The sequence below is a fragment of the Miniopterus natalensis genome, chromosome 1, assembly GCF_054644295.1.
Source record: "Miniopterus natalensis isolate mMinNat1 chromosome 1, mMinNat1.hap1, whole genome shotgun sequence".
NCBI lineage: Eukaryota > Metazoa > Chordata > Mammalia > Chiroptera > Miniopteridae > Miniopterus > Miniopterus natalensis.
The window spans coordinates 77825597-77850666 of NC_142081.1; the positions used below are offsets into that span (position 1 = coordinate 77825597).

The following is a 25070-nucleotide window of genomic DNA, read 5'->3' on the forward strand; positions in this document are numbered from 1 at the left end:
GTCCCGTGTTGTGATCCCCTCCAACTTTGTTCATTTTAAGATTGCTGAGGCTATTCGGGGTCTCTTTTGGTTCCATATAAAATTTTGGAATATTTGGTCTAGATCTGTGAAGTATGCCGTTGGTATTTTAATAGGGGTTGCAATAAATCTATAGATTGCTTTGGGTAGTATGGATATTTAATAATTTAATTACATCAATCCAGCAACATGGTATATTTTTCCACTTGTTTATTCCTTCTATAGATTGCTTTGGGTAGTATGGACATTTTAATTATTTAATTCTATCAACCCATGAAGATGGTATATTCTTCCACTTTTTATTATATCTTCTTTTTTTTTTTTCAGCGTTCTGTAGTTTTTCCAATACAGGTCTTTCCACCTCACTGGTTAAGTTTATTAGTATCTTAATTTTTTTGTTGTTCCAATGATAAATGGGATTGTTTTTTTAGTTTCTTTCTGAGGGTTCATTATTGGTGTATAAAGCTGCCATCGATTTCTGGGTGTTCATTTTTGTACCCTGATACACTGCCAGATTCATTTATTAAATCTAGTAGTTGCCGCCCAGCCGGGCGTGGCTCAGCAGTTGAGCCTCGACCTAGGCTCAGCGGTTGAGCGTGGACCTAGGATCCCCCAGAGCGTGGTTGGATTCCCTGTCAGGGCACGTGCAGGGGTTGCCGGCTGCATCCCCAGCAGGGGGCGTGCAAGAGGCAGCCCATCCATGACTCTCACTGATGTTTCCCTCTCCCTCTCTCTCTCTCCCTCTCTCTCTCCCTCTCCCTCTCTTCCTCTCTCTGAAGTCAATACAGATATATTTTTAAATAAGTAAATAAAAACAAGTAAGTAAATAAATAAATAATAAATTAGTAGTTCTCTAGTGGACTCTTTAGGGTTTTCTACGGACAGTATCATGTCATCTGTGAATAATGACAGTTTTACTTCCTCCCAATTTCGATGCCTTTTATGTTTTCTTGTCTGGTGGCTGTGGCTAGGACTTCCAGTACTATGTTGAATAAGAGTGGTGAAAGCGGACATCCCTGTCTTGTTCCTGTTCTTAGGGGAAATGCTTTTAGCTTTTGCCCATTGAGTATGATGATGGCTGTAGGTTTGTTATATATGGCCTTTATTATGTTGAGCTATGATCCCTCGATTCCCACTTTGCTGAGAGTCTTTATCAAAAATGGGTGTTGGGCCTGGCCGCCAAGGCTCAGCGGTTGAGCAGCCACCTATGATCCAGGCTATCCAGGTTCAAGTCCCAGTCAGGGCACGTGCGGAGGTTGAGAGCTCCGTCTCCAGCAGGGGGCAGGCAGGAGGCAACTGATCAACGACTCTCTCATCATTGATGGCGCGCTCTCTCTCTCTCCCTCTCTCTCTCTTTCTTTTGCTTTCTTTGTTAATCTTCACCCAAGGATACTTTTTCCATTGCTCTCAGAGAGAGAGAGTAGAAGGCCGGGAGGGAGAAAGGGGCGGGGGGGGGGGGGAGAAAACACTGATATTAGAGAGACACATCAAGTGGTTGCCTCCTGCATGCTTTCTGACAGAGTCTGTGAGAACCTGCAACCCAGGTATGTGCCCTTGACTGGGAATAGAACTGGAGACCCTTTGGTGTGCTGGCCAACGTGGTAACCACTAAGCAAAACCAGCCAAGGCTTGTGTGTTCATTTTCATTTGTTTCCAGGAAGGTTTTAATTTCTTCCTTGGTCTCATTGGTAACCCATTTATTGTTTAATAGCATGCCATTTAGCCTCCATGTGTTTAAATGTTTTTGAGTGTTTTTATTGTAGTTGATGTCTACTTTCATGCCACTGTGATCCAAGAAGATGTTTTATATTATTTCAATCTTCTTGAACTTGTAGAGAGTTAGTTTGTGCCCTAACATGTGGTCTATCTTTGAGAACGATCCATGTGCACGTGAGAATGTATGTTCTGCAGTGTTGGGGGAAATGTTCTATAAAAGTTAATTCCGTCTGACTTACAGTGTGTTGTTTAGGATCACTGTTTCCTTGTTGATTTTCTGTCTAGAAGATCTATCCAGTGATGTCTGTGGGATGTTAAAGTCTCATACTATGAGTGTATTGCTGTCAATCTCTCCCTTACAGTCCCCCAGACTTTTAAATATATATATATTTGGGTGCTCCTATATTGCCTGCATATATGTTTACCAGGATTATATCCTCCTGTTGGATCGATCCCTTTAGCATTATTTAGTGACTTTGTCTCTTGTTATGTCCTTCATTTTAAAGTCTATTTTGTCAGATATGAGTATTGCTACCCCAGCTGCTTCTTTTTTTTTTTTAATTTTCAATTGCATGGGGAAAAAATTTCACTCCTTCGCTTTCATCCTGTGTCTTTTGTTCTGAGGTGGGTCTCTTGTAGACAGCATATATATGGGTCATGTTTTCTTATCTATTTGGCTACCCTATGTGTTTTGATTGGAGCATTTCAACCACTTAAATTTAAGATTATTGATAAGTACTTATTTATTGTGATTTCTTCTCTTTATGTCTGTGTTCCTTTTTCTCTCTATTTCTTATTTTTACAACAGTCCCTTTAGCATTTCTTGCAGTGCTGGTTTGGTGGTAATTACTTAGATTTTGTTTTCCTTTGTCTGCAAAGCCCTTTATTTCACCTTAAATTTTGAATGATAGCCTTGCTGGATAGAGTAGTCTTGGATTCAGTCCCTTGCTTTTCATTACTCCTTCTGGCCTGAAAGATTTCTATTGAGGAATCAGCAGACATTCTAATGGGAGCTCCCTTGTAGGTAACTTTCTGTTTCTCTCTTGCTGCTTTTAAGATTATTTCTTTGTCTTTAACATTTGCCATTTAAATTATGATGTGTCTAGGTGTGGGTCTTTTTGGGGTTTGTCTTCATTGACACTCTGTGTTTCCTGAACTTGAATGACTTTTCCCTTCCCCAGCTTAGGGAAGTTTTCTGTTTTTTTTTTTTTTAATTAATTAATTAATTTATTTATTTACTTACTTATTTTTTAATCCTCACCTGAGGTTATTTTTTCCTTTGCTTTTCAGAGAGAGTGGGGGGTGAGAGAGAGAGAGAGAGAGAGAGAGAGAGAGAGAGAGAGAGAGAGGAAAACATCAATGTGAGATACATCAATTGGTTGTCTCCCACATGCACCCTGACTAGGGCCATAATTGAACCCAGAAACTTTAGTCTGAGAGTCAGTGCTCTAACCACTGAGCAAAACTGGCTAGGGTGTTTTCTGTCATTTCTTTTTTTAAAAAAAATTATCTTTATTGTTTAAAGTATTACAGGTGTCCCATTTCCCCCCAAATAGACCCCCTCCACTTCGCTCCCACCCACTCCCCAGGCCTTCACCCTGTTATTGACTGTGTCCATGGGTTATGCATATATGCATATAACTTCTTTGGTTAATCTCTTCCCACCACCACCCCCCTTCCCTCTTTCCTCTGAAGTATGATCATCTGTTACATGTGTCAATGTCTCTGGATCTATTTAGTTCATCAGATTCTTTTGTTCATTAGCTTCTTCTTAAAGAAGACCCTTCAACTTTTGCTGTAGTGCTGGTCTGGTGGTGATGAACTCCTTCAGCTTTTTCTTATCTGTGAAGCTCTTTATTTGACCTTCAATTCTAAATGATAGCTTTGCTGGGTAGAGCAATCTTGGTTGTAGTTTCATGTTTTTCATCACTTTGAATATTTCTTGCCACTCCCTTCTGGCCTGCAAAGTGTCTGTTGAGAAATCAGCTGACAGTCGTATGGGTGCTCCCTTGTAGGTAACTAAATGCTTTTCCCTTGCTGCTTTTAAGATTCTCTCTTTGTCTTTAACCTTTGGCATTTTAATTATGATGTGTCTTGCCGCGGGCCTCTATGGGTTCCTCTTCTTTGCGACCCTCTGTGCTTCCTGGACTTGAAAGTCGATTTCTTTCTCCAGGTAGGGGAAGTTTTCTGTAATTATTTTTTCAAATAGGTTTTCAATTTCTTGCTCTCTTTCTTCCCCTTCTGGCACCCCAATAATACAAATGTTGGGCCTATTAAAGTTGTCCCAGAGGCTCCTTATACTATCTTCATATTTCTGGATTCTTTTTTCTTTTTACTGTTCTGGTTGGGTGCTTTCTGTTTCCTCATATTCCAAATATCTGATTTGATTCTCAGTGTCTTCTACTCTACTGTTAATTATTCTTCATTTCAGTTTGTGTAGCCTTCATTTCACATTGGTACTTTATTATGTTATCGATTTTCTGTTATTTTCATAATAGTATGCTTAAACATCCTTATAAGCAAAATTGTGAAGTCTGTATCTGTTAGCTTCCTTGGATCTATTTCATTTAGTTCCTCTTCTAGAGATTTCTTCTCTTCTTTCCTTTGTGACATGTTTCTTTGCCTCCACATTTTGGCTGCTCCCAGGTGTTTGTTTCTATGTATTAGGTAGAGTTGGTATGTCTCCTGGAATTTGTAGAGTGGCTTTGTGTAGTAGGTGTCCTGTAGGGTCCAGTGGCTCAGCCTCCCCAGTCACCTGTGCTGGGCCTTCTAGGTGCTCCCCTGTGTGGGTTGTGTGCACTGTCCTGATGTAGTTGAGCCTTGGTTACTGTTGGCATCACTGGGAGGAATTGATCCCCAGATCAATCAGCTGTGAGGACCAGCCGCAATTACTGCCAAAGAGCTGCTGTGCTGGAGACACCCCTATGGAGCAGGATTTACTTCAGTGGGGCTTTGGTGTTCACCAAGTGCACCCCTTGAGTGTGTCACTCGTGGCTGTGGTAGGGTTGTAATCCAGCGTGGTTGAGTCTGGCCACCAGGTGCACTGCCTCTGGGACCTCCTGGGAGGTGCAAAGTCAGCCTCTGCCAGTGCCTTGACCAGGGCCACCCAGCATGAGCTGCACACCAAACCGTAGTTGGCTGCTACTTGTGCTGGGCTTGGAGGTGTCCAAGAGAGGCCAAGCTATGAGCCAATGCAGGCTGCCAGTAGTGCCAGGCCTGGGGCCACTTATCAAGATGTATGGGCACGCTGCTGCTTATTGGAGAGATTTTAGAGAGTCCTAAGCATAAGGCTAGAGAGGCCACTTGCACAGAAAAGCCACTGGAAATGGCTTGGATGAGCTTGCAGGTGGGGAGGGGCGAGGCCTATAGGAACCAGTGGGGCAGGGCCAAAGGTGTGATTCAGGTGCTGGAGATTCAAATATTGTGCCTGCCTGCCGGCTGGCTGTGTGCGGGGAGGACTCGCCAAAGGAGCAACGGCCTCTGCCAGCCCTTCTGCCTGGGAGGAAGCCACCCCTCCACCTCTCGCCCAGATTCCAGGCAGGTTAGTTCCTCCCCGAGTGTCCCAGGTCCTTTCAGGCTGCTGCCCGGCGCTGGGGCTCACAGGGAGCATATCTGAGTGAGTCTGTGCGCGGGCCCTTTAAGAGGAGCAGCTGGGGCTCCCGCAGCCTCTGGGACCCTCAGCGACAGTCCCAGCTGTTTTTCACAGCCCTAAGTTGTGGAGACTTCTCTTCCCAGCCCCAGAGCCCTGGGCTGGGGGCCTAATGTGGGGCTTGGATCCCTCACTCCTCTGGGAAACTTCCACAGCTAAGATTCCCTCCAGGGTTTAAACCGCAGCACCGGGTGTGGGCCCGTGGTCGCGTCTCCCTGATTCAGCCCCGATCCGCTTGCATCTCCGCCCCTCCTACCAGTCTCAGTGCCTCTTCAGTTCCCTGGTTGTGGGGCTTCTGTTCAGCCAGATTTCAGGAGGTTCTGAGTGATCGTGGTTCTGTATTTTAGTTGTAATTTTGATGTGGTTGTGGGAGGCGGCGGGTGCAGCTGTTACCTACACCACCATCTTGATTCCCTCCTCTCTGTCATTTATTATTATTTTTTAAATATATTTTTATTGATTTCAGAGAGAGGAAGAGAGAGAGATAGAAACATTAATGATGAGTCATTGATCAGCTGCCTCCTGCACACCCCCCTACTGGGGATCGAGCCCAAAACCGGGGCATGTGCCCTGACTGGGAATGGAACTTTGATCTCCTGGATCCTAGTCCAACGCTCAACCACTGAGCCACGCCCGACCGGGCTCTATCATCTCTTGAAACGGGTTCTCTATTCCTTTCTCAGATTTTTCTTCTTCTGGTACTTCTATGATGTGGATTTTGTTTCATTTCATATTGTCCCCAAACTCCTTCAAACTATACTCCTGCTGTTACATTTTATTTTATTTTTAATATATCTTTATTGATTTCAGAGAGAGGAAAGGAGATGGAGAGAGAGACATAGAAACATCAATGATGAGAATCATTGATTGGCTGCAGCCCGCTACCCAGGCATGTGCCCTGACCGGGAATCGAACCCTGATCGCCTGGATCTTAGGTCGATGCTCAAACACTGAGCCACACCTGGCTGGGCTACATTTTATTTCTAATTGCTTACTGGGTGTTTTTTTCTACCTTCTCTTCTAATTCGCTAGTTTGGTCCTCAGCTTCTAATATATTGTTGATTCCTTCCAGGCTATTCTTTATTTCAGCTGTCATTCTTCATTTCCAAATGATTCTTATGGTTTCTACATCTTTTTTTATACTTACGAAGTTTCCACTTTCTTACAGTTCTCATTAACTTGCTTGTAGTTCTCACTAAGTTGTTTGAACATCTTTATAACCATTACTTTGAACTCTATATCCGATACACTGCTTGCCTCCATTACATTTAGTGTCTTTTCTGGCCATTCCTCCTTTTCTTTCATTTTGGGGTGGTTTCTTTGTCTTCCCATTTTAGCAGGTCCATCTTCTGGCCAACAGGTCAGGCATGTTGGGTCCTAGTGACAGGTCCCTGCCTCCTGGGCTTCCGTCCTGGTCCCCGCATACAGAGTCCTGGCAGCAGTGGCAGGCTTGCCTGTTCTGGGGCAGTTCCCTGTGTCTGGGCATGCGGTGTCACAGCGGGGCAGGCCAGACACACAGCCAATCCAGGGGCACGGGTTTAGCCAATGTGGGTCGCAGCATCAGGCCCCTGCCTCTGAAGACATCTGGTCACAGCACTGGTGCTTTGAGCACCTGTCTGTGGCCTCAGGATGCTGAGTCACGGCCCCTCCCTGCATCATGCCCCTGAGGAGGACCCCATGGATCCTCCAAAATGATGTACTTCAATCTCAAGTGGAGGTAAGGGCCCTGTGGAGCAGCATGCTTCAGCAGCACCAAGAAGCTCCTCCACTCATGGTTCCCAAACCACCTGCCCAGAGTTCCCGCACTGACAAGACAGATGCCCACCCACACTCACACCCCCGCATACTCTCCCTGGCACATGTTCACACACTCACTCTCCCTCCAGTCCTGCCCACCTTCATGTTGGTTCCCCTACAATTTGCTTCTGTTCAAAGTGCTTTAGCCATACCCTTTTTCTTTACTTTCAGAAGGCACTTAGTTACCAAATCAGTGGACTTTTTGTACTATACACTGAATGTTTCTGGAGTTCCCTGGGAAATATTAGCAAATCAGATCCAGCATTATGTTAAAAAGATCATACACCATGACCAAGTGGGATTTAATCCAGATATTCAAGGCTGGTACAATATTTGCAAATCAATAAATGTGATACATCATAAAAAAAATTGTAAGACAAAAATTACATGATTATATCAATAGACAAAAAAATCCAACACCTATTTATTTCCATCTTCTGTATTCTCCTTTCTCCCCTCCCCTCCCCTCCCCTCCCCTCCCCTCCCCTCCCCTCCCCTCCCCTCCCCTCCCCTCCCCTCCCCTCCCCTCCCCTCCCCTCCCTTCTCTTCCTTTAAAATATGTCCTTATGGATGGATTTCAGAGAAAGGAAGGAAGAGGGAGAGGGGGAGAGAGAGAGACAGAGAGAGAGAGGGAGAGAGAGAGAGCGCGCCATCAATGATGAGAGAGTCGTTGATCAGTTGCCTCCTGCCTGCCCCCTGCTGGAGACGGAGCTCTCAACCTCCGCACGTGCCCTGACTGGGACTTGAACCTGGATAGCCTGGATCATAGGTGGCTGCTCAACCGCTGAGCCTTGGCGGCCAGGCCCAACACCCATTTTTGATAAAGACTCTCAGCAAAGTGGGAATCGAGGGATCATAGCTCAACATAATAAAGGCCATATATAACAAACCTACAGCCATCATCATACTCAATGGGCAAAAGCTAAAAGCATTTCCCCTAAGAACAGGAACAAGACAGGGATGTCCGCTTTCACCACTCTTATTCAACATAGTACTGGAAGTCCTAGCCACAGCCACCAGACAAGAAAACATAAAAGGCATCGAAATTGGGAGGAAGTAAAACTGTCATTATTCACAGATGACATGATACTGTCCGTAGAAAACCCTAAAGAGTCCACTAGAGAACTACTAATTTATTATTTATTTATTTACTTACTTGTTTTTATTTACTTATTTAAAAATATATCTGTATTGACTTCAGAGAGAGGAAGAGAGGGAGAGGGAGAGAGAGAGGGAGAGAGAGAGAGGGAGAGGGAAACATCAGTGAGAGTCATGGATGGGCTGCCTCTTGCACGCCCCCTGCTGGGGATGCAGCCGGCAACCCCTGCACGTGCCCTGACAGGGAATCCAACCACGCTCTGGGGGATCCTAGGTCCACGCTCAACCGCTGAGCCTAGGTCGAGGCTCAACTGCTGAGCCACGCCCGGCTGGGCGGCAACTACTAGATTTAATAAATGAATCTGGCAGTGTATCAGGGTACAAAAATGAACACCCAGAAATCGATGGCAGCTTTATACACCAATAATGAACCCTCAGAAAGAAACTAAAAAAACAATCCCATTTATCATTGGAACAACAAAAAAATTAAGATACTAATAAACTTAACCAGTGAGGTGGAAAGACCTGTATTGGAAAAACTACAGAACGCTGAAAAAAAAAAAAGAAGATATAATAAAAAGTGGAAGAATATACCATCTTCATGGGTTGATAGAATTAAATAATTAAAATGTCCATACTACCCAAAGCAATCTATAGAAGGAATAAACAAGTGGAAAAATATACCATGTTGCTGGATTGATGTAATTAAATTATTAAATATCCATACTACCCAAAGCAATCTATAGATTTATTGCAACCCCTATTAAAATACCAACGGCATACTTCACAGATCTAGACCAAATATTCCAAAATTTTATATGGAACCAAAAGAGACCCCGAATAGCCTCAGCAATCTTAAAATGAACAAAGTTGGAGGGGATCACAACACGGGACATGGAACTATACTACAAATCCACTGTAATCAAAACAGCCTGGTACTGACACAAGAGCAGGCATATAGATCAGCCGAACACAACAGAGGCCCCCCAGAAATCAACGCACGCCATGACGGCCAATTAATACTTGACCAAGGAGGCAAGAGCATACAATGGAGTAAAGACAGTCTCTTCAATAACTGGTGCTGGGAAAATTGGGCAGGTACATGCATGAAAATGAAGCTAGATCACCAATTTACACCAAACACACGAATGAACTCCAAATGGATAAACTACTCAAATGTAAAGCGGTGAGACCATAAAAAACCCTAGAAGAAAACAGGCAGTAACGTCTCACACCTCGCGTTAGCAGTATTTTTGCAGATACATCTCCTAGAGCAAGGGAAACGAAAAGCAAGCAAACCGAAAGTAGCGGAAAGCCAACCAAGCGACCGACCCACCGACGGAGCAGGAACAACAACAAAAGCCCAACTAGGAACTACGTGTAACTACGTGGGCACAGGACCACTTCTCCAAAGCATTCTGAGCAGGATACACGCGGTCTCCTCTTTAGAGCCCCTGAGTTCCCGGGCGCAGCGGTTGGAACAGTCACAACCACCCGCAGACACGCACGGTGTCTGCGCCGCAACTCAAACGCCCACAGCTCCTCAGGAAGGGAGAAGTGAGCGTCCCCGAGGTCTACTTTTATGCACCGCCACGCCAGGGGAGAGCGCGAACGCAGTCCCCCACTACCACAAATTATGCAGTCGAGTTTCCCACATTTGGGGAAATCGCAGGGGTCAGCACATCCGGAGTGCAATGGATAAGCCTCGCCCTGGGAAAACCACCTTCGTGATCATGGTATCTCCCCTGCCAGGTAAGTATGAGTTGCCGCGCCCGCCTCCACCCCGGCCCTCGCGCTCGCCTCGCTCTTCACACACGGTCACTTTGCTCACCGCGGCCCCGCACCCTCGCTGCCTCGGGCACCCTCGCGCAAGCCTCGCCCGTCGCGAAAACCACCCGGAGGGCCTTTGGATCTGGGGCGCAGGGAGGTTGGGGGCGCGGGGTACTAGGACCGGCAGCCTCTGCGCTCCTGCTCATCTGCATACGAGTCGCCGTCGTCCGTGACGTCACCGGCGCCAGCTCTTCCGTTCCGACCCCGGCCGGACGCGAGCCGGTGGCCGCGAGACGAAGAGTCCCCGACCCGGGAGGACCGGATCTCGCCGCCTCCTAACGGGGAACGAAAACCAGGTTGAAGTGCTGAGCGGCCCCCTTCAACCGCAGTCAGGCGGGCGTCTCCCAGGAGCCCCAGTGGTCAGGGTCAGGCGCCCTTCTGCCTTCTCCGCTCCTACTGCCCCGGCACGCACACGCAGTGGCCCCAAAGTGCCCTCTGGTCCTTTCTGACTTGGACCCTGTCCCAGTGAACACAGCAGACAGTAGTGAAAGTGGTGAAACAGATTTTGTTCAGTAACTACTGACAGAGTGGGAAAAGATGAGCTCCACCCCGATTTGTGCGGAGGAGATTTGGGCATTTTAAAGGGAGATGGAAGGTGGGGTAGGGGGCACTCAGTAGAGTCACAAGAGACGTGAAAACTTGCAAAGGGCTGGTCAGCATGAAGGCAGGAGGGCGAGCCGTGCCCGTTGGCGGGCACCGACTGAGGCTAGGATGCTATCCTCCTGGAGACCGGGAGACAGGCTCTGTCCCGCCCGATTACGTCTCAAAGCCATATCAATGCTCTAGGCGAGGGAGGTCGGGTGTTAAACTTTTCCAGGCAGGCATTTAATTAACGAGGGACGGGAGGTCATTCCTGGGGACGGGCCCTGAGGCTGCTGGAAGCCATGCTACAGTCGGGTCGAGTCTCTCGGTGCGGGAAGCGGCTCGGATGGGTCGTGGGACGCTGAGAGTTCTGCAGTTCGCAACGTAAGGAGGCCTGCTTCCCGATCGAGCAAGATGGCCGCACCTCCCCCTGCGCGAACCCCGGCCCCCGGCCCCCGGCCCCCGGCCCCCGGCCCCTTCTTTTTATAGCCTCACCTCCTCTTTGATGCCATTGAAAATTTCTCCAGTCAACAACTGCGTATCGAGTGCATAGCCCGTGCCAGACACTGTTCAGGAATTTGGGGACGAGAAGCCTCCTCGGCGCCCCTGCTTTCCTTAGAGGAGTGGGGTGGAAGAAAATTGACACTGGACACAGTGGGTAAATTAATTGGTATGTTAGGCGTTAAGAGCTATGGGGGAAGGACCTGGAAGGTATTGTTTGGCCTTGGTAACCTTGCGGCGGTGTGGTTCGAGGTGCTCCCCGGGCTCGCCATCATGGGCACGTGCACACTCATCCCCGGAGTCGCCCCTGCGCGCGTCCATAGGTTCGGTAACGGGGGCAAGGAAAAAAGGGTTGCCTATTATTCGTGCCCGTGGACTTGGATGGAAAGAGATAGGCGCATCTCTGGAGTTAATCGTTACTATGTGTCAAAGGGTTTGGAGAACATTCACTAAGGAAGCATTTTCCTGATGGATGAAAAATAACTCAGTTATGCTCATCTACCCCTCCTAGAAGGTTATGCAGTGTATTATGTAATACATAATAAAAATTAAAAGGTTAAAAAAAAAAAAAAAAGAGCTATGGGGGAAAAGGGGAGGGGAGGAGGAAAAGGGGATCAGGAGTCGCAGTACGGGGCAGGTGGCTGTGTTAAGCTGGGTGGTCAGAAGAGGCCACATCGGGAAGGTGCTATGTGAGCAAAGACCTGAAGGAGGGGAGGGAGTAGGTCACCGCCATGTTTGGGGGAAGAGCGTCCTTAGCATAAAGATCAGGAGCAAAAGCCCAGGTAAGACTGGGTTTGGAGAATAGCATGGAGGCCCTGTGTCCGGAGCAAAATTGAAAAGAAGTACAAAATTAAGTCAGAGAGGTGACTGGGTGGGGCCAAGGTCATGAGGGTCTCGTAGGCCACACTGTAAGGCTTTCAATCTGAGCGAACTAGAAGCTTTAGAGCAGAGGAATGGCTTGAGCTTAGCGCGCCCCGCCCCGCCGCCCCCCCAAGGAAACAAAACACTTTGGCTGCAAAGGCGGCAAGGACCACAGCAGGGAGGTCAATCAGCAGAACTGCACGATCCGGGCTAGATGATGGTGGCAGAATATGACACGCCAAATATGCATTTTTGGCATAAGGCAAAACTAAAGGCACTTAAAAACCAGCAGGTGGCCGGGCGGTTCGCAGCCGCCTACCCGGCGCCGGTGCGGGTTCCCGCGCGCCCTCCTCCTTTCCTCCCGGAGGCCTCCCGCCCCCGCCCCACGCAGCCGTTTCGCCGACGCTCCCCCTCTCCCCTTGCCACCCGCTTTCCGGCCGAGGGTCTCTGCCCTCCCCCTCCGCCCCGCCCCCTGTACAAAGGGGCACAGGGAGGGGAGATGAGGCGACAGGGGAGAGCCCGGACCCGGGCGTCCTGAAAACCGCAGTCGCGGCGCCGGGCCCCCGCCTAGCCCCGGGGGCGGGCGGGCGCCCAGGACTCGCTCGGTCCGCCGGGAGAGGGAGCGGAGGCGGCGTGCGGCCGGCTCTCTTCAAAGGGGCTTCGGGCCAAGCCGGGGCGGGTTAGACCGGGCGCTCCAGTGGCTTGGCGTCCGTCATCTCAAGAAAAAGTGATGACCGGGGCCTGGCAGCGTGCGCCCTTCGATAGCTCAGCTGGTAGAGCGGAGGACTGTAGGCTGCGTCTCGTGCGGACATCCTTAGGTCGCTGGTTCGATTCCGGCTCGAAGGAGGTGCCTGACGCTTTTGCCCCGTCGGGAAGGGCGCCCCCGCCTGGCGCCCAGGTCCGCCCTAGGCCGCTGGCCAGCGGGTTCCGACCAGAGGGCTAACTCTAGCTCTGGGCCCTTACGGCTGAATTGGCAGGGCCCGAAGGGGAGGATTCGGAGGCCCAACCCGAGAGCACCCGGGAAGTGAGGGGCTGGCCTTTCACCAAGAAGGAGCCGGCTACGCCTTGGGTACAAAGCCGGGGTGGGGGTGGGGGTGGGGGTGCGGGGCGCTCCTTGCTCTCGCCCGCCGGTCCCGAGGGAAGGAAACTCCAGAGCTTCGACGTACACACAGTGGGAGCGCATCCCCGAGAGGACTGGCAGTGGAGCCGCTATGGGAGGGTGGCTCTCTGAGGCCCCGGGTGCCCAGCCCTGACCCCGGGGGCCACAAGTCACTTTTCGGTTCTGGTTCGGGCTCTGCCTCTCACGCTGGGAGCTGCGTTTCCCCGCACGTCTTCCTCTCCTTGGCCCGCCGGCCGCCCGCGGCCTCCCCGCTGCAGTGCCAGCCGCGCCCGCTGTCCCGCTGTCGAGGCGGGCTGAGCCCCAGGCCGTGTTCGGGAGGCCGTGTCCACCGCAGCCTGACACGGGGCCGTCGGGAGAGTCTAGGGCTCTGCGGCTACGGAGAGGCCCCGGCCTCGAACGTCGCCGTGTGCGGGGACCGGCGGACAGGGACCAAGGACGGAGCCTTAGACCTTCACTGGCTATGGCCCCTGAGGGATGCGGGGGTAGCTTGGGAACCTAGCTTTGGTGCTTCGGGGGAATGGGGTGGGGGTGAGGGGGGCGGTGGGCTTTGGGGACTAGCACCGGTGAGCGTGAGCCCCCGGCGCGGCCGACTCGCTCCGCCTGGGGTGTAACTGAGAGCAGCGGGGGCCCTCCGGGGCGCCGCCCCTCGCCCTCGGCCGTGCGGAGGCGCCTGCCGCGCGGTCGGAGGGGGCGTCGCCGCGCTTCTGCGGGACTTCCGCCGGGTGAGCGAGCGGCCTCGGGTGCTGGGCCCACACCAGGCGGGATCCGTAAGGTCTGCAAAAGACGCGGAGCCGGGGCAAGGAGTCCGACCCCGACACCGGCACGGGGCGTTGTCTCCCTCTCCGCCTGGAACTGCAGCGCCTCGCCAGGAAGCCACGGAGACTTGGCCTATTTCAGGAAGCAGCCGCCTCTACCGAAGGAGTCGGGTGAGGGGGGCAGAGGAGGGGAAGCCAAGCCCCCAGACTGGCCACGAGTACTTGGCATCTATCTGCCTCATGAAGCCCTGAAAGTGGGCCCCCCACCTAGCCCAATATCCTTTCTCCATCACTTTCCAGTAAGGCTCCCTGGGCCAAAAAGTGAACCTAGGTCATTGTGGACGGGGAGGTGGAGGGGCACGTCCGCATCTGGGGGGCGGGGGGAGAGGGAGGCCAGGCTCTTAGGTGGGGAAAATAGGGGCCGAGCCTGGAACATGTAGCTATGCTTAAAAGTAAAGAAATGTACAGTGACCGATGGGGTCAGGTCAAGAACACAAGAGCCAATTTGAAAGGGTTCCTCCCACCGGGCAAATCAAGTTAACGCTAACAGTGTATTATAATCCAGCGAATAAAATAGATGCAGGGCTTAAAAGCAATGACACGCCAGTATGGATAAACATTAAGCACTACATCTCTGTCTCTAAATACTGCTCTCCAATGAAAGAAACCAGGGCTCTTTGGAAGCCCGCCTGGCCTCACTTCTTTGGGTTGTCATTTTCCTACGGGGGCTCCCGATGTACACGTAAAAATCTGGATGCTTTTCTTCGGTTAATCTGTTTTACGTCCTTTTAATAAATTCTCAGGCCCCGCTGGAGACCCAAAAAGGGTAAAAGTAAAGTTCTGACTCCGCTACAGCTTTTATACCAGGGTGAAGCAATGGACGGACAGAAGGGGCAGGTATGTGAGAAAAGTAAGGCGCTTGCTCTTGACCTGATTTTTCCCGATGTCTGTACAGTGATCCCATTCTCCTAAAGTGAGAAGGGCCTGAAGGAGGCTAGGCTGGAGGCTAATGGTGTAGGCGAGAGGATCCTCTCCCTTGCGCTCAGGGAGTGTATTTTACAGCTCTCACTTAGGGGTTCAAGCAAATGCTGTTCAGGGACATTACTGAGGAAGCCGAACAGGGAGTGTTTCCAATTCTGTGATTTCTCTGTAGGAAGGACAGAGCATTATTAATCGGATCTGGACTCAGGTAGAACTTGGGAACCTACTGGAAACTTTTTTTTTTTTTTAAAGCCTGAGATCAAGAAATCAATCCAATAAGCATATTAAAGCCTATGATAGCCATGCACTATTCTAGCCAACTATGAATGGTGCAATCACCGGTCAAGAATCCCTAGCCTCATGGAATTTACATCCCAGTGGGTAAAGTTAGACAGGAAACTAAAATGTAGAGTATGTTAAACCAGTGTTTCTCAAGCTTTAACATGTATAGCAGCGGTTTTCCAACCGGCGTGCCGTTGCACACCGGTGTGCCCCAAGAATTTTTAAAACATGAAATAGCTGGCTATTTAGTCAGGAGCACTGACCTCTTTTCCCCTTAGACTGTCAAATAAAAAAATGACAACAGCCAACACCACGAACAATAGCTGTCCGGTGTGAATGAATCACAATTATACAGTTTTGGGGGGACAAGATCAGCAAAATATATATATTTTGTGGTGTGCCACAGAATTTAATTAGCTTATGTGTGCCACGAGACGAATGATGTTTGGAAGTCGCCGGTGTATAGAGTGGACTGGGAATCTTGTTAAAATGTTGATTCTGCCATGGTAAGGTAGTTCAGCTGGGTTGCGGGTTCAATCCCTGGTCAGGGCACATACAAGAATCAACCAATTAAAACCACAATGAGGTATCACCTCACACCTGCCAGGATGGCTACCGTCAATAAATCAACAATCGAGTGCTGGCGAGGGGGTGGAGAAAAGGGAACCCAAGTGCGCTGTTGGTGGGAATGCAGACTGGTGCGGCCACTGTGGAAAACAGTATGGGGTTTCCTCAAAAAATTAAAAATGGAACTGCCTTTTGACCCAGCGATCCAACTTTTGGGAATATATCCTAAGAATCCCGAAACACCAATCAGAAAGAATACATGCACCCTATGTTCACGGCAGCATTGTTTACAATAGCCAAGATCTGGAAACGGCCCAAGTGCCCATCAGTAGATGAGTGGATAAAAAAATCTGTGGCACATTTGCACAATGGAATAAATACTACCCGGCTGTAAAAAAGGAAACCTTACCTTTTGCGACAGCATGGATGGACCTGGAGAGTATTATGCTAAATGAAATAAGCGACTCAGAGAAAGACAAATACCATGTGACCTCACTTACATGTGGAATCTAATGAACAAAATAAAGTGGCGAACAAAATAAACTGGCGAGCAAAATAGAAACAAAGGCATGGATTCCCTGAACAGACTGACAGCTGTCAGAGAGGAGGTGGGGAGCGGGGGACTGGATGCAAGAAGGTGGAGGGATTAACCAAAGGACGTATATGCATAACCCATAGACACAGGCCACAGTGTGGTGATGGTCCGAGGGAAGGGGGGGCAGGCATCTGGAATAGCGTGAGCAATAGAAGTAAAGGGGAAAAGAGGAATAAAATGAACCAATTTACTGGCATAAAAAACAAAAACCAACCTAAGAATGCATAAAGTGGAACAAATCGATGTTTCTTTCCTCTCAAGTCAATCAGTAAAAATTAAAAAAGAAAAGCTTACTGCAACTGAGCAGCTCTTGCAAAGATTAGACAGAGAGCAAGTAGAAGGTTAAACCACGTGCGGAAAAAAGTCCAGCAGGAAGACGCAAAAGATGACAGAACGTCAGTATCTCGATGAAGAAAACCTCACCGCCCGCCGGAGCTCCAGCAATAAGACCGCAAGACCGAGAATAAGAACAAACCAGCAGAGGACAAAACGCGGCCTTAGAATCCACCGTCTCCAGTCTGACATTGAAAACCAGCAAGATTCAGGGGAGAGCGCGAACGCAGTCCCCCACTACCACAAATTATGCAGTCGAGTTTCCCACATTTGGGGAAATCGCAGGGGTCAGCACATCCGGAGTGCAATGGATAAGCCTCGCCCTGGGAAAACCACCTTCGTGATCATGGTATCTCCCCTGCCAGGTAAGTATGAGTTGCCGCGCCCGCCTCCACCCCGGCCCTCGCGCTCGCCTCGCTCTTCACACACGGTCACTTTGCTCACCGCGGCCCCGCACCCTCGCTGCCTCGGGCACCCTCGCGCAAGCCTCGCCCGTCGCGAAAACCACCCGGAGGGCCTTTGGATCTGGGGCGCAGGGAGGTTGGGGGCGCGGGGTACTAGGACCGGCAGCCTCTGCGCTCCTGCTCATCTCCATGCGACACGCCCTCCTCCTGACGTCCGGGCCTCCCCTCCCCCCTTCTGAGCCGCCTGGTAGAGAAGATTGGGGAGAGGTGCCCGCTGAGCCTTCTAGTTAAAATAAACATTACTTGGTAGTTTAAAGTTTGTTCGAGGGGTCCGATTTTTCTTACTGTCCTTTCATATGTACGTTTTCCCACTGGAAGATCACAGTTTGGGATTTCTAGTTTGTTTACTTTTTCTTTGGTTGCCCCTGTGGCCTGGGGCAGGGTTAGGGCAGGCTTGCTTGACCTCCAGGTTTATTTCTAGATACGATTCATTGACTGTGTTTAGTGAAAAAATTAAAAGCATAAATATATGTAGCCTGCCACCCTTTGTCTAGCAAAAATGTGAAAATAGAAAGGAAAAATAAATAACCAAAATGACTTTTCAGAGCAATACCTTGACTATAAGCAGCTGCAAGTCTAAGGACAAGAACTGACAACCAATACTAAAGTGTCCCACGGTAGGTTCGTTTTTCACAGCTATGCGATCAAAACGATTCTGTAACAGTGCTGTGTGTACTGTAGAACTGAACGAACGAGTAAATGGATGTTGGGAGTCAAGTACGGAATGGGAGGGCAAGGAGGAACGAAGTGGTGTTAAGCTAGAAATTGGAATGGACGGTATCAGTAGCACGGAGGTGATATTTGGGCTTACTTGGTGACTATGTATGAGCCTGTGCCCGTCTCATCTCAGCAGCACTCTTGCAAACAACTTGTTTTTGTGACTGTGTGCAATCAATCGGTCTGCGTTCATGTCATCTCAGGAGCCCTCTGCCAATCACCCCTTGCTGTGAGACATGGATAAAAGCTGCAAAGCCAAGAGAATCATTAACAGAACGACAGTAGAGGCGAAGAAGGGGGTTATTTCCAAACATGAAAGTGGTGTCCGTGTATGTGACCCGGCAACGCAGTTTGGTATGGCCAGATCTACAGTTTGTACCATCCTAAAAAATAAAGAAGCCATTAAAGGAGCCAATGTTGCAAGAGGTGTTAAAACACTTACAAGACAAAGAACACAGACAATTGAAGAAGTGGGAAAATTGCTTTCCATATGGATAAATGAAAAACAACCGTTGGCCGGTAGCAGCATTTCTGAGAGCATGATTTGTGCAAAGCTTTTCATTTGCATGCTGACCTCATCAAAAACACCCCTGGGACAAGTGCTGAGAGTGATATTTTCAAGGCACGCGGAGGGTGGTTTGAAAATCTTCACAGGAGAAGCTGGCATACACGGTACGCCACGGTGAGACATGGTGAAGCTGCCCTGCCAACAGGGACGCCGCCGACCAATTTGTTTTGGAACTGAAAGATCATGTAGAGGCGGAGGGTTTCCTGCCCCAACAAGTTTTCAACTGTGATGAGCCGGGCCTCTTTTGGAAGAAAATACCGAAGAGGACCTACATAACAAAGGAGGAGGAATCACTGGCCGGACACGAGCCCAAGAAACACACGGTAACCCTTCTATTTTGTGGGAATGCAAGTGGGCATTTTAAGCTGAAACCTTTGCTAGCCTACCATTCGGAGAACCCCAGGGCATTTTAGAAAAACAATGTCATAAAAAGCAAATTGCATGTGATGTGGAGGGCAAACAGCAAAGCTTGGGTAACCGGGCAATTTTTTATTGAGTGAGCTCATGAAGTGTTCGGGCCAAGCATACAAAAACACCTCCAAGACAAAACTCTTCCAGTGAGGCGCCGGCTTGTTATGGATAGTGCTCCAGCTCCCCCCTCCGGGCTTGGAGGACGAGTTGATGGAAGAGTTCAGTTTTATCAAAGTCAAGTTTTTGCCCCCGGCAGGACTCCACTCATCCAGCCCATGGACCAGCAGGTCATGTCTAATTTTAAGAAGCTTTACACCAAAGCACTGTTCCAAAGGCTCTTTGAGGTGACCTCGGACACAGACTAACCCTCAGAGAGTTCTGGAAGAATCATTTCAATATCTTACATTGCTTGCGTCTCATAGTCAGAGCACGGAGGGCTGTGTCTCACAGAACAATGAAGTCAGCATGGAAGAAATTGTGGCCAGAAGCCGTCCCTGAACGTGTACTTGAGGACGTTGAAGAGGCTGCTCCTATCGTTGAGGATCCTGTGTCTCTGGGACAGTCCACGGGCTTGGAAGTGAGCAGCGACGATGTGGCGGGGTTAGTTGAGGACCGCAGGACTGAACTCGCCACAGAAGACCTTCCAAACGTTCTGACGGAGCAGCAACGGGAGGGGGGGGGACACGACACGACGGGACGACACGACTGAGGAATTGTCCCCGGAGGAGGAGGAGGAGGAGGGCAGAGAGAGTACTTCTGTTGCAGTGATCAAAGAAATGTGTGCAAAATGGGTTGAAGTGCAAATTTTGTTGAAAAATATCACCCTGATAAAGCTGCTGTAAGTCACGCCACTACCACTGTCAATGCTAATGCTGTGTCTCACTTTAGACCAATTTTATTTATTTGTTTGTTTGTTTATTTAATATATCTTTATTGATTTCAGAGAGAGGAAAGGAGAGGGAGAGAGAGAGATAGAAACATCAATGATGAGAGAGTCATTGATCGAGCCCGCAACCCGGGCATGTGCCCTGACCGGGAATCGAACCCCGATCGCCTGGATCCTAGTTTGACGCTCAACCACTGAGCCACGCCCAGCCGGGCTTTAATAGCTTTTTTAAATCTCTGATTGAGTGATTTTTTTATACCTTATTTTCTAATTTGCTGATCTAATCCTCAACTTACCCTAATCTGCTGTTTATTCTTTCTAATGTATTCTTTATTTCTGCTATGTCATTCTTAATTTCCTTCATAGTTTCCCTGTCTTTTCTCAGCATCCTTAGAGTCAGTATTCTGAACCCTCTATCTGATAGACTGCTTATCTCCATTTCATTTAGCTCTTTTTCTGGAGACTTCTCTTGTTCTTTCATTTGGGGCTTGGTTTTTGCCTCCCCATTTTGACTGCCTATTTGAGTTTGTTTCTATGTATTAAGTAGATCTGCTAGGTCTATTTGGAGGGTCTCTGGTGCAGGCCAACGTCAGACGCTGTTTGTGACTAGCTTTGAGTACCTTGTTTGGGGCTATCAACGATTCATGTCTTGTGGTCCCCTCTGCTGGGGCTGGGTGCATTTGGACAGAGCCGAGATGCACACTGTTATAGAAATAGATTTGTGTGTGTATTAGAGTGAGGAATATAAGTTTGATGGGTGTATTAGATTTGAAATAAGTAACTTCATCTTGTGTGACCGAGTGTAATTGTGATGCCTGCGTGCCACAATAAGATTAACACTTTGTAGCCCTGGCTTCCAAGCAGGCCCGCGCTCTGTAGGACCCTGATAAGACACACTGAAGACGCACCACACCTTCAACTCAGCTGTTAAAAGCAGCGGCTTTTCGGCCACATCCTTGGATGCTTGTCTGCCCTCCACAGACTTCATCCCCAGCTCCGGGAAAGCTGACCCTGCCTTGCTCTGCCCTGCACCTCTCTAGGAGAACTTCCAGAGGGCTGCAGTGACCGACGCCGTTGCGGCCGCACCCCCAGACCTCGTGTGTGTCTTTCAGCGGATCCTCCGGGTGGCCTGCTGGTGCCAAGAACCATTGGGAACTGGTAAATAAACCCTGTGTGATTTGCTTTATGTTTGTCTCTGTCTCCCTTCTTGAAACTTGAATTATTGGCTCGGTCTCCTTGAACTAAAGTGTCTCTCGACCCTCACGGTGGTATAGCCACGTATTGGGAGTGAGACCACCTGCGTTTACGTCTCCAGAGAAACTGGGACACACACCAAAGTCTGCTTTTCCAAATCCCAGGTCCAGAAGCATATCAGACAAAAGCTCAAAGGACCCAGAGGTCCATCTCTGCCTGCAGCCTGATTAGTATGAGTCTCTTAATGAGCCTCAGGCCCTAGGCCCCAGCAAGGTATAAACTCTACAGCATGGGGTGAGAGGTTTTCCAATGGGTGAGGAAATTGCTCCCCCCACCCCCTCAGGCAAAAGCTTCCTGGCTGGCAAAGATCTGTCTGAGAAAGATGGCCTCTGCAGCATGGGGGAATGACTCAGCCCAGGAATCCAGAGGGGTGCCCTCTGAGCTCTGTCTCCAGAGCTCTCAACCCTAGATTCTCCTCACACGGCTCCAGTCCACTCTGCCCTCCTTTGCTGGAGCACATGAAACTGTGTGTGTTGGCCCCCCCATCCAAGCCGTGACTATCATCACTGTAGGTAAGAAAAAATTACATTTTCATTTTTATCATCTACAGTACTGTTTTTACGTTGTGTTTATTTATTTTTGCTTTTACGGTACAGTATATTGTGTTTATTGCTTTCATTGTGTATCATTTTATGGATCTGTGGTATCATTAGGTAGTAAAATTCACGGTAAATTGCTGTTTCAGGGGTTGATTTTAAAGGTCTGGGACGGATTAATCCATTTTGCGTCACTTTCTATGGGACACCGGGCCTCGCGCCTCGGCGTTGGAACGTTTCGGGGCTCGCAGGGTCCCCCGCAAGGGGTACATTCGGACGCCGAGGCCCACTGTGCGTGTTCCCCAGCTCTGGGCGCCGAAGGGCCTCGCAGTGAAGACGCCCGGCGACGATAAGCCAGCCGAGCGGCCGCCCCTGCTTTAAGGGCCGTTCCCCAGTGGAAGGGCCAGGCTCTGCGGGGAAGGGGCCGCTTCCCTCGGAGCCGGGACGGTGGCGCCTGCCCTGGAGGAGCTGCAGCATCTCGCGCCCCGAACGAAGGAAATGCTCCCAAAGCGAAAGGAACATCTCACAAGGTAGCTAACTCCAAGGGGCTTTCACAGAACACTTGAACGCCCAACTAAATAAAAACAGTGATGGGTTATAAGCACCCGAATAACAGCCGTGAGTTCATATCGATTGTACGTGAGGGGAGGAGGGAAAGTTCCTCCTTCCAACAGAACGCCGTCTGCTGAATGTAGAATGAGCGACGGAGCTAGAAAATCAAGACTTGGCAATCATCAAGAGTCACCCACGGGCGGTAAAGACTATCGTGCTGAAGTCTGATGAGGAACAGGATATTTACAAATTATCTTCAAAGGATCGCTACACAAACCACTTGATCGGCCCAAAGGGCAAGCCTGGTACTCACCGCGGGCGTCAGATGGCCGCGCGCCGGCCCCTCGTGCCCCCGGGGTGCGCTCCTGCAGGGCCCTCCCGCACCCACTCGGGACTTGGTTCGGTGACTCGCTTTGGCCAACGCAACATTAGTAAGAAGGCTGCAAAGCACTTTCTCACCGGGGCTTGCTCTCACTCGCTGTGCTGCGACCACCATGAGGAGAAGGCTAGGTCAGCCCGTTGGAGCCTATTGGGAGAGGCCCGGGTCAGCCTGTCCGGGAAGATGCGCCGCGTCAGCTGAGGGCCCTCAGGCCGCCCAGGCGCCGACGCTCTGCAGCCCTGTGAGTGATCCCGCCCCAGACCCGGAGACCTGCCCGGCTGAGCCCAGCCAGAGTCCGCGAGCCCAAGAATTGCGAGCAAGTAAAATGGGCCTTGTTTAAAATCACTAGGTTTTGGGGCACTTTGTTACCCATCAGCGGACACCTGATACACCACCTTAGCCAAGTAATCAATGTCACCACCACCAATAATCGAATAAACTGACCCCAAGCGCCTCCACGTGTGATGCCCAGAGGAGGACACCGCGTTAATTTGTAGGGCTGTCAGAGCAAAGGACAGGCACACCTCGTCTGACTGCGCCTCAATGTATTGTGCTTCGCAGGCGTCACTGTTTTGTTTTCGAACTCCTCATCAGAGGGTATGCTTATTGATGAGGAAAAGGGTGTTGGGGGGCGGGGGGCATCGATCGGTTGCCTCCTGTACGTGCCCCAACCGGGGCTCAAACTCACAATCTAGGCCTGTGCCCTGGCCGACTGGGAATCGAACCCGCCACCTTCTCGGTGTGCGGGATGACGACTCTCCAGCCAGCTGAGCCACACCACGCACTGGCCAGGGCAGGTGTCGAAGGGACGGCCTTGCGTTTTTATTTACTTTTATTTTTATTTTTTTATTTTATTTTTTTGCTTGACAACAACGCCCTTTATTCACAGTAGGAGCACCCCACGTGCAGCACCAGGACCTTCCCTATTTCCTGTGGACGCTGAAATGCTCACGTGCACAGCCTCCCAGACCCGGGTGCACGCTCTGCCCTGGTGATGGTGCCGTTTGAGCTGGAGGCCGCAGTGACCGCACCTCCCAGTTTTGGTTTCTTTGTCCAAGTTTATGTAGACTTGCGGGTGGCCAAGAGCCCCCCCACCGCCGTCACATGATACTGCGCGACTCTCCACTTCACTCCCAGGCTATTAAATCAATGGCAAAGTTCTCATTCGCCTCTTTCTGACGACCTATACATCGAATTTTCCTGTAGTCTTTCTCATCATAAACCTGGCGGGTGTGCGTGACCTTCTCCCCGGTCGGCGCGATGCGCACCCCGAAACGTCTGGCGCTCGGGGGCAGGCTTGGCGCCAGCCGCCGGCAGAAGGTCGCCGCCCGGGCCTTGCGCTTTTACAAACCGGAAGGCGGGACCTCCCGCCCGCGCGCACGCAGCGACTACGGGCCTTTTGTGACGCTCGCGGTCTCCCTGGACCCCAGCCCTCACCCGCTCTAAGGTAAGCCTCGACCGCAAACGGGGGAGCGGAAAACGACAGACACTCATTCTCTCGCGGCTCTGGGAGCTGGATATCCGAAAGCAAGCTGTGGGCGGGCCCCGCTCGCACTCAGACCCCGGGCGGGACCTTTCCTCCCGCGTCCCAGCTCCCGGCGGCGACGGGTGACCCGCGGCCTGCGGGTCCATCGCTCCAGCCTCTGCTTCTGTCGTCACAGGGCTTCTGCTCGTGTGTCGCTCTCTTCACGTGGCCGTTTCCTCTTGGAAGGGTAACAGCCTCCTAGCGGCTGGGGGCCCACTCTAGCGACCTCACCTTAACTCGCCCGTGTCTGCAGGGATCTTACTTCCAAGGAAGGTCACATTCATAGGCCCCCGGGGTCAGGACCTGAAAATATGTTTTGGAAGGACCCAAGCCAGCCCATAACGGTCACAAAATCATTTATTTACGCGGTCTTCGTTTCAAATGTGCATACTTGAACGTGATTGTGAAGAAGCAGGACAGCGCCCAACCTGAAGGGTATGCTGCAGGACAACTGGCCTCTAGTCGTCAAGACTGCCTGCGGAGAACGGCCCGGGGACGATTTCAGGTCAAAGCAGGTTAAAGAGACACGACAGCTGAATGCAACATGTGGTTTCGAATTTCCCTTTGTCACAAAGGGCATTATAGGGACAATCGATGAAAATCGAATAATGTCCGTAAATGAGAATAATATTGTAAATATGGAATCAGTGCCGATTTCTTGATTTCCATAATCGTGTTGGGGCTAGGCAAGAGAACCTTCCTTTTCAGGAAATGCACACTGAGGAAGGAAACCTCCTGAAACGCCCCGCGGGCGGCAAGGGCGCTGCAGCGCTTTCCCTCGGACCTCGGCGCAGCCAGGCCCGCCCCTGGCCTCTCCCCTCGGGTCGGCCCCGCGCCGGGCTTTGCTCCCGGCACTGACCGCGCAGGGACAGCCGCGCGCCGCGGCCCAATCGCTCCGCTCACCCCCGGGGAGGAAGCACCTTTAACCTGCGCGGGATCTCAGGAAGGACTCTTCTGGCGCCGAAGAGAAGAAGATAAAACCGGGTGGCCTGAAGCAGGCAACCTAACTCCCCAGGGCGGAAATGGGACTCTTTTGTTCATTTGATTTTCAAAGACGTGCAACACCCCTCCCCGGCCCACAGCCGCACCTACA

General features: G+C 50.4%; 3 non-coding genes across 3 annotated transcripts; 1 reads left to right on the forward strand and 2 right to left on the reverse strand.

Moving 5' to 3' along the window:
* Positions 1 to 9874: 9874 nt before the first annotated feature.
* On the reverse strand, positions 9875 to 10038 carry LOC148094228 (U1 spliceosomal RNA). Its single transcript, XR_015716322.1, has one exon. It is a non-coding gene; the product is annotated as a U1 spliceosomal RNA (small nuclear RNA).
* Positions 10039 to 12807: 2769 nt separating this feature from the next.
* On the forward strand, positions 12808 to 12898 carry TRNAY-GUA (transfer RNA tyrosine (anticodon GUA)). Its single transcript is given in 2 exon segments — positions 12808 to 12844; positions 12863 to 12898. It is a non-coding gene; the product is annotated as a tRNA-Tyr (tRNA).
* Positions 12899 to 16894: 3996 nt separating this feature from the next.
* LOC148094230 (U1 spliceosomal RNA) lies at positions 16895 to 17058 on the reverse strand. The gene has a single exon (XR_015716337.1). It is a non-coding gene; the product is annotated as a U1 spliceosomal RNA (small nuclear RNA).
* Between the last annotated feature and the right edge of the window lie 8012 nt (positions 17059 to 25070).